Below are 3541 nucleotides of genomic sequence, written 5' to 3' on the forward strand. Positions count from 1 at the left end.
TGATAAAGTAATTTATGAGAATCGATACAATATCACAAAATAAAATATTCGGATACAATATTTTTTCATATTTTCTTACACCCCTAGACATTAAATACCGCAATCTTTACAATTTGCCTGAAAAGTAGATTGCAGACACCTTGGATCACAATCTTGATCAATCTTGGTACTTAGTACCAGTATCCTCTCAGTATCTCCAACAGTGATGGCTACAAGAAAGTTATGAGGAAAGGAATAAATCCATGTTTCATACGTGTAGCTGTTTGGAAGACACTGAGAGGTGAGGGACAGGTGGGTTGAAGGGACGGATGGTGGAGGACTGCACTAGTGTACTGGTTTACTGATGTTAGAATGACGTCTTCTGTCCACATTAACATGCATTGTTGTTTTAAATATAGAAATGCTGACTCATGTTTGCCCAGGTCTCCCTGCAGTCTAGAGATGTGACGTAGTTCTATTCAGCATCGTCATGCATTTAAAACAGGCAAATGCATATTTTTTGATCAGCTGCTGTTACAAATATGTGATTTGCCTTCCACCATGTGCTGTAGTTTTTGTGTCCTTAGTTCACCTTTTAGTCTTGTGTTGAACTGTCCTTAGTTGTCCTGAACAGCTGTCCTGTTGATTAGTTGATTTTTTTTCATGTTTCAGTTTGTTCTCAGTGCATTTGCTTCTGCCTTTAGCCATTGTAGCATTTGTACCCAGTTTATTTTGATGCTTTTTGTCTTTGTTCATTTACTTCACCTTTGTTGTCTTTCTGCTGTTCTTTCTTTGTTTCTCTCTTGTTTCCGGTCATGTTTCTTTCTTTCCTGTGCGTGATGCATGTTATCAACATGTTGGATGGACCAGTGTGTAAGTGTCACCATCATTCATTTTACCCTTACAGCTGATCCTGGCTGACACGAACAATTAATAAAAACATCTCCTGGTTAATGTAACCAGGATGTGTTAATCTTGTTGTGGGGTGTGTTTCTCTGTCTGTGTGTATACACTATATGTTTGCCTAACCCTGATCCATACTGTACCATGGAAGGCCTTCTCCCAGAACCTGTACATTCAGTCACTCTGCGGCTCAACGTTTTTTGTTTTTTTTCTATGTTGACAATACGGACTGATAGGAAATCTTCTTAGCAACTTATCAAGTCCTGAACAAGAAAGGTCTCTTAAGGTTAAGAGAAGTGAATACTTGGTATTATAATATAACCGATACCTCCTACCTCACTGTGCATACACCAAAGGTTTTTCAGGCTTCTTTATGACTTCCTGTTAGCCTCCAGCACACATGAATGCATGACATTAATTTACTGATACTGATCTGCAAGACTTCAAACTTTACTGGACCTAATGGCTTAACTACTGATAAGACAGAATCACTGAGAATGTTTGTGACACTTGGGGGGAGTATTTTTGGGACAATTTTTTGGGGGGGAATTGTGGGTGTGGAACTTTTTTTTTCTCTTTATACCATTTATTCTATAACACTGAAAGATCTTATGAGAAAACTAGTTATAATGGAAAAAGGTCAATTTACTCAGCTCAGCTCAAGGTAAACCAGTCATGAAATCATGAAAATATAAAAGAGAAGGTATGCAAGGGCCTAGGTAGAAAGGCAGAAAAGGGAAGCATGGTTTCAACTCAGAACATGTAATGAAGAATAGTCTCTACATACTTTTTAGTTAATAAAAAGTTAATAACATTATTTATGTATTTAATTATTTTTTTCTTATTTTTTGTTGTGCCATCCATCCCAACCTCCTCCGTATAAGGAGTGTCACTTTTGTTCTGGAAGGACAGTCTTGAAATCAAAGATGGTGCAGGAGGTCCATATGGAATGAAGCTAAGCAGCACTCAGTGCTCTTTTACAATAATACAACCAAATATAGTTTGAGTCTCCTTTATGTGTAGCTTCTGGCCACTTGGGTTTTTACATGGTTTGTATTGACCTCAGTGAAAGAGCAATTCATGTTGGGTTTCTGTTTTTTCTACCTGCCTGTTTCTTGAGCCACCGAATGACTGAATTCATGGTTTACACTGTATCTGTGTGTGTACGAAAGTGACAATGAATATATATCTACCTCCCCCTGCAAGTGTGCTTCTCTCAGTCCTGACACATCCTGTTTGATGGGTGCTGACTGAGCCAGTGACTGAGCTCCATCATCACCACAGAACGGCATCCTGTTTCACACTGTTAAGGATTGATGCTAAAGAGCTTCATTCTGTCCAGATTAGTGCTGCCATCCAAAAACACTGGCAGCTGGACAGAGGGGAACACACTTGTATGAATACTGTATGTGGAATAATCTAATCTATAATCCACACTTTCACTTTAATAAACAAACGGGCTGCACAGTAGAGCTAACAAATCATTATGTGATTATGTTGATTGCATTGTTTATTTGAGCAAAAAACTTCTAACAGGCCCTTGCTGCATTCAGTCTCTCTGCTGTGTCCTAAAATCTGCTGAATTATACAACGCATTTCAAATGCTTCTGGTGACTTTGAATGTGCAGTCCCCACCCGTGTGTCTTCCTGGTGTGTGGTTTTTGTGTGTTTGGATGATTTGAAGGTGCATAATCTGTGAAAGCAATTTAAAGAATTAATTTCATGTAATACTTTCTCCATACAGCAGGCTGTGTACTTAACGCTGTCTCTCGATAATTCATGTTTAACTTGATGGATTCTAAACTGTGTTTAACACTTTAACCTGTTGACCTTTATTCTCAGCTAGCTGGTCAGAGAGGACAGATGTCAATGAACTGAATAAATAAATTTTCCCGTAAACTCAGACACCCACTTCCAATTATTCAAACACACTAAATTACATTATATACTGTTGAATTATCACTTCATAATTGATTGCTAGAGCCTTTTATTGATAATACGACACGTATATTACTCATAGCCATTTTTTGACACCAAAGGTAGAAAGCCTTAACCCACATAAAGCAGATCTGGGTTTGGATGAAGACGGCGGGGTCTCTAACTTTAATGATCTCTTCAGTCCTCCTGGGGTTTAGCAGCAGGAGTGTAAGTGCTGGCAGTTCAGCTTTACTTTCTATTCTGGGATCAAATGCATGAGCCATTACTTTACTCAATTGCAGAACTTTTAATAACTTGAATGTGTTGAAAAAGAGAAGAGATATACAAAGAACGTAAATAAGGGCCCTAAAAATATCTGGTGCACATTTTAACAACAAACAACCATAGTCTGTTAAGGCATAAACAAATATATACTGCGTACAGTTCTAATTATGCAGATGGGAGAGTTTAATTTCTCCTGAGAATTAATCAAGCTCTAAAACTACACACAGGTTTTATTTTCCTACCTTACAGCATGCCCTTCTGTTCTGCATATTCTCCTGAATTTTTGGAGGCTGTTAAAAACACATTTTAAGATTTTTATTATACTCACTCTTTTAACAGCAGGTTGTCTGTTTACCAGATAATAATTCATTGCATTCCCACTATAATGGTTAATGTACTCTGACAACCCTGAGTTGTTTCTGTGTTCCTCAGATGATAGGAGGTGTATGTAACTTTA

The sequence above is a fragment of the Morone saxatilis genome, unplaced genomic scaffold (genome assembly GCF_004916995.1).
Source record: "Morone saxatilis isolate NCDOM2014 unplaced genomic scaffold, NCSU_SB_2.0 Contig16, whole genome shotgun sequence".
In the NCBI taxonomy this organism is placed as follows: Eukaryota; Metazoa; Chordata; class Actinopteri; family Moronidae; genus Morone; species Morone saxatilis.